The following is a 6,000-nucleotide window of genomic DNA, read 5'->3' as shown; positions in this document are numbered from 1 at the left end:
CTAGTGACATTCGTTTGTCTCACAATGTATTGTCAACAAGGGATCTAAACGATCACGACGTTTCGTGTGCCGCTGCTAGAATTCGTCAGGTAATAAAATATATTGTAAGCAAGCGTCTTTTATACTCTACGGATGGACGGGGTGGACCGGCGGTCGAATAGTTAGAACAATAACGGACCATGCCTATTCATCGAGTAGCCAATGTTCTCCCCGGGCAGGCGAGCCGAAGCGACGGCCTGTTGATTGGTTGAGCACCCGTGTGCTTTGATCAATTAGCTTTGTCCGTTATTGTTTTAATTATTGACAGCCGCTCCACCCGGTCCATCCCTAGAGTATAATGCTAGGAGTCCACTGGGTCAGCGCCAGTTGGTGCCAGTTTGCGCCAAAGATTATGTGATTGGCGCGTAGTGGCTCGCTGTGGCGCCGAATTAATGTCCGCTCGGCACGTGTCGCCAAGTGGAATAAACTGGGTGCCATATGGCGTGCGCCAAATGCCACCCGGCTTGCTCCAAAATGTTGCGCCATTTTGAGCCAGTTCGCGCCATTACACGGCCATTTGATTCCAAAATTCACCCTGTTGGCGCCATTCGCGCCAATAGACGGCTACTTTGCGCCACTTGGTGATTAGTTTGTGCCAAAGGTCGCCAAATTGGTTTGAACTTGTCGCCGCTTGGCGCTACTTGCCGACTATCTAAATACCGGCCATCGGCTACCTGGTTCAGACCCTCCTCAGCTGTTGTATGAACAACATCTCTACCAAATATTTACAATTTTGATATGTCTGAGGCTTTTGATAATGTTGGAGTGATGATGCTGCTCCATCAGAAGATGATGAGAGATGCTGAGGTGGCCACTGCCTATCAACTTATGCTGGCCAATCCTGAAGAAGAAGAGCCTCCTAAGAAGAAAAGGAAGCACAATTGGTGGTTTAGACCCATGCTCCACCCACAGTTGAGGGCCGAACGTGGACAGTACCATACTTTGATGGAAGAGCTGAGGGAGAATGACAGGAGGAACTACACCAGGGTGTCCCCAGAGATATTTGATGACCTGTTGGTCAGGCTTACACCCCACTTGCAGAAGAAGGACACCCACTTCAGGAAGGCCATTCCCCCTGGTCTCAAGTTGTCCGTCTTCTCATTGGCGCAACTTGGCGCGCCATTACATTCCAGTGGATTCCAGTGGATTCCAATAGGCGGATTGTTTGCGCCAAAGGGCGATATGTTCGCGCCATTTGGTGCCACTTGGCAGAAAATTGGCGCTGATAGCGAAATTTTCTTGCCGCCACATTCAAATTTGGTGCCGTTACGGGCCACCACGAGCCAGTTGGGAGGCAGTTTGAGCCACTACACGCCACTAGGCACCTTATTGGCGACACTAGGCGCCGCAGTAAATTGCATTGGCGCAAACTGGCACCAACTGGCGCTGGCCCAGTGGACTCCTAGCATAAAAGACGCTTGCTTAATAATATATTTTATCACCTGACGGAGTGTAGCAGCGGCACACGAAACGTCGTGATCTTTTAGATCCCTTGTTGACCATACATTGCGAGAAATACGAATGTCACTAGCGATATCATTTTCGATTTAGGAGTTGTTACAAGTTATTACGAGCTATTTACGGTCTATCACGGATTGTTACGAGTTATTACGATGTATTTACGGAAACAATTTTACGAGTTGTTACGAGTTGCGACGGATAACTATGAGTTAATTATGGGTATTTTATGACCTGTTTACGAGTTGTTACGAAAGGCTACTGGTTAGTTACGATTTTAGTTGCGATTTTGTAGATTTCGTACGTTTTCCAAAATCGTAAACAATACGTAAGAATACGTAAAGTATACGTACCTATTCGTAAAGTACTCGTAACTACGTGTTAAGTGCTCGTAATAGCTTGTACCATTCAGTAAAGCCATCGTAGCACGACCCCGAATAGAATTGGCAAATAATATCTCTCTTGAGATGGACGTGTTTTTCGCGAGCTCCTGAAAAATGCACTTTTCTGCAGCCAAATAATGGACTCAAGGAAACTTTTTATACCAAACTGACGACGAAAGGACAGTGGTGAGATTTGTGTAATTCATTTTTCACAAATTTTAGACTTTTAAAGATTTTGGCCATTTTATACTGTTATTTTGGTCAATTTTTTAAATATTTATTTTCTTGATTTTTGAACATTAAGCGCAATGTAAACACTTTACGCAGAATTCATCTTGGATACAGCGCAAGTGAGCGCAAAGATACAACGCAAGTGTGCGCTAGTGAGTTATCTCAGTATATTACGCACTGATGTTAACGCAGTACTTTTCAGCAAACAGGTGAACAATTATTTTAAATGACGTCACAATGACCATCGTTAACGTAAGAAGTCTCCGTGTGAAGGAACAGTCAGACCGCAGCCGGTGCGAAAACCCTCTATTTTATTCAGCACGTATGCAAGAATTTACGTGTCTCGCATACGTAATGAGTAGTGCAGACGGTCTTCCCGATCGGCAGTTTTTGCCTTTATAATTGTTCATTTCTCATGAAATGGGTCTTATTTTAAAGATAAGAAGTTGCACTCTCTATATACTTATATGACAATCATGTTAGATATATTTTGGAAACAGATATTTCGCCTTGAAAATGGGGTTTTTCGACGATAAATCTATCTAAAGAGTAGGGCTAATTTTCACATAGAAATCATTCTTGCGTCAAGAAGATATTATAATCAGCATAAAGCATAAATATTTTTCTTTACAATGATATCAAAATTATTATATTTTACGCTGTCCCAAAGTCAGGAACCAAAAAAGATCACGCTCATGTTCATGAATAATTAAAAAAAGTAGTAAATTTTGCCGATGTGATAATAGAGAGTTCTGATTGGTCAACTACGTCAACTACGTCACATATGTTTCGCTTTGGTTTATTAACATTCTGAATACCACATCTTGGTAACCATGCGTTGTGGCGTGCGCCTGTAATGCACGTGCGCGCAAGCAGTCCTGACAACAATCTAAGGACCCGAGATCAAGTGCCTCACATGCCATATAAATGTTTCTTTTCTACTATATTTCTTTTTTAATCATTTTTCTAAAAAAATTTCGGCTAGTCGATGGCGCGGCGGAGCTCCCTGGAGTTTAATAATCAGTTATGCATTGCCATTGCTCAGACGGCGAGCGTGCACGAGTATGAAATCACACAATTTCGCGCTATCATAAAAAGAACAAATTGGTAATTTCCGGGTTTTTAGGGTCTTAATTACTATGATTATAAAAAGAACATGATTTTGCGTCAATTAGGTTTTGACATATTTTTGATCAGTGACTTTTCATCTTTCGAACGAATCTCAAAGTGGACAAATTTATTTTGTCACAAAGTCAGGAACCAAAAGTGAAATTCCCGGGTCAAAACAGCAGTTGAAATGTTACAAAAATAGCGTCAATAAAAGTTGTGAAAATTATTGTTTACAAATTGCGAAATATGGCAAATTACATATCAAACTGATGCTGAAAATCTCGAGAGTGACTTTCCGTTGCATGCTGCCATGTTGAATGAAGTTAACGACCAAAAACGCAGCTACATGTACACCCCTACAAATCTCACTGAAAAGCGCATGGAAATTCAGCAGACGTAAATGTTATGTGATCGCCAGATATCGCTGAATAAAAATCAGCTTTCAGCCTCATTAACGCGCGCGCTGCGGTCTGACTGGGAACTCAAAGCTGAACTGCAGAAACGTGGTCTAAATAAAAATGGTGTAAAAGAAACTTTGGTTAATAGGCTGCAAAGTGCAATCAATGACAATATCCATCAAGCGAGTAATGACAAAAGAAATCAGGAGACGAATACTGAGCAAGCTGATCTCTATGACCTATTCAATCTAGTTTTGTCGTCAGTTAATGAACTAGCCGACAGGCTTATCCATCTTGAAGCTAAGTTCGATAGTGCTGATCTGGTAAAGGAGAAAACAGATCTCAATGAGATAGTGGGAACTATCTCAAGAGTTGTTTATACCGTCCCGACGAAGAATAGGTTCGATGTCCTTGCGGATAATCATGTCACTGACGCTGAGCCTGCTACTTCGATGTCGACTAGTGACCAGATGAAAGAGTACCGAGATGGGCATCGCCAGCGCCGCTTATCTGAGCTACATGAATCTGTCCTTGAAGGCACAGACGTCGAGCCTCCTACTCCGATGTCGTGGAGCGACCAGATGAAACAGTACCGAGATGGGCATCGCCAGCGCCGCCTGTTGGAGGTACCTGCTGCTGTTTTCGAAGGCACTGACGCAAAGCCTTCGACTTCGATGTCGACGAGCGACCAAACCAATGAGTTCCGACAAGGGCATCGCCAACGCCGCTTGTCTGAGCTACCAGATGTTGTCATCGAAGGCGACTCGATGATCAAGCACATCGAGGGCCGACTCCTGAGCCGAAAACATAGAGTAGTCTGCCATCCGAACCCAGGGGCAACGGTGGCTGATATCTCCTCTAAGAAGGCTACTGTGGGTGTAAAGGCGAAAGGAGACGTCATTCTACATGTCGGGTCAAATGACTTGTCGAAAGGTAATGGTAGTACATCAACCGCCAATGACATCATAGCATTAGCAGACGTGATTGCAGCGAAAGGCTGTGATGTATGCTTGTCTGGTGTTATACACCGCAGATGGAATCGGTTCACCAGAGGCGCAGTGTCGATGGGGTTAATGGGCGATTGAGAAGAGCTGCCCGTGAAAGGAGATGGGGTTTCGTTGGCAACGACAACATAGGTGACAGGCACCTTGGCAGAGATGGGGTCCACATCAATAAGGCAGGACAAGCTGTTCTTGCCTCTAATCTACGCCACTTTATTGAGCGACCTCGAGGGCCACCTACACCTACTCAGCAAATGTCCTACGCTGAAGTTGTTGGATCTTCAACGCAGGATTTCGAGATGATTGCTCCGAGAGGGAGGCTAAAGTCTGCACCTGCTCTTCCAATGTTTCCACTGACAAAAGCTCAACAGGGGTGGAACGAGCATCTACGTCTCGTCATGGCAACATGCAGTTAAACTCTGTCTCTGGTACTGGCATACTACATCATAATCTTCAGGATCAATCTCATGAACTGAATAAGAGTAACATTAAACAGTTGGAAGGTGGTTCAGTTCCTCCGTTTAGAAACAGGGGCTTAAAATTTGCCCATTTGAATATTCATAGCTTAGTTGCTAAGATTGACGAACTTAGATTACTTCTGAGAAATGCATCATTTGATGTTATTGGTTTAAATGAAACATTTTGCGACTCCATGATTGATGATTCTGAATTGTATATAGATGATTATATTTTATTGCGTAGAGACCGTACGAGACATGGTGGTGGTGTGGCTGTATATATATCCAAGAGGTTCAATTATAAAAGAAGGGATGATTTGATTTCTTCTACTTTAGAATGCCTTTGGTTTGAATTGCATTATCCAAATAAGTCTCCCATCCTGGTTGGAGAGTTTTACAGACCTCCAAATTCTCACGTTGATTTCTTTGAAGAATTAGACGGAAATTTGGACTCTGCTCTCTCGGAAGATATGAGCTGTATTATTTTAGGTGATTTCAATTGTGATTGTATGCCACACCAACTTGATCTGAATGCTGAAAAGTTAATGTTTTATACAAATATGTACGGGTTAAGTCAGCTAATTGATACTGCCACAAGAGTTACAAATACCTCTTCTACTTTAATTGATTTGATATTTGTATCAGACAAGGAACTTTACAATGAATGGGGAATATTTGAAACTAGCATAAGTGATCATTATTTGGTGTATACGGTTCGCGATTTTAGTGCAAAGATCCATAACAAATCCGAATACGCAGAATTTCGCTCGTTTAAAAATCTTGACGAGGAGAAATTTTACAGTGAATTGAGAAGTACTCCTTGGCAGGTCATAAAAGATATAGATAATGTTGATGTTGCGTGGGATATGTGGTTGACTCTATTCAATAATATAATCAACAAGCACATACCAGTATGTAAAAA

This window comes from Strongylocentrotus purpuratus, unplaced genomic scaffold (assembly GCF_000002235.5).
Source record: "Strongylocentrotus purpuratus isolate Spur 01 unplaced genomic scaffold, Spur_5.0 spur5_scaffold_2, whole genome shotgun sequence".
Taxonomy (NCBI): Eukaryota; Metazoa; Echinodermata; class Echinoidea; order Camarodonta; family Strongylocentrotidae; genus Strongylocentrotus; species Strongylocentrotus purpuratus.
Note: the sequence above shows the minus strand (reverse complement) of the source record.